General features: G+C 33.2%; 1 protein-coding gene across 2 annotated transcripts in view; it reads right to left on the bottom strand.

Moving 5' to 3' along the window:
* Positions 1 to 292, bottom strand: part of LOC118327202 — a 6173-nt gene that overhangs the window by 1285 nt on the left and 4596 nt on the right. The window lies entirely within an intron of this gene.

Below are 292 nucleotides of genomic sequence, written 5' to 3'. Positions count from 1 at the left end.
AAACCAGCAATTAATTGATCCCAACAAGTATTGTGTATCCAAAGCCTTATTCCTTTATTATGACAAACATGGGCACTGCAGTTAGTTTTGAGCCTGCTGCTCTAAATACTCCAAACACCAAATGGATATTAATCCACTACACTTTTAAAGTAAATTATTTTGAACTCATGTGTTCAGCTTAGAAAAATATTTAGCCTGAAACTATACATAAATGAATTTATATTTGTGACCTATTTTAAAGATTTACGTATTTTGTAGGAACCAATGGGCTCGAGACAGAATGCCACAGACA

Source organism: Morone saxatilis, unplaced genomic scaffold (assembly GCF_004916995.1).
Source record: "Morone saxatilis isolate NCDOM2014 unplaced genomic scaffold, NCSU_SB_2.0 Contig17, whole genome shotgun sequence".
In the NCBI taxonomy this organism is placed as follows: Eukaryota; Metazoa; Chordata; class Actinopteri; family Moronidae; genus Morone; species Morone saxatilis.
The sequence above is the reverse complement of the archived record's forward strand: the minus strand, read 5'-3'. Positions and strand labels throughout refer to the sequence as shown.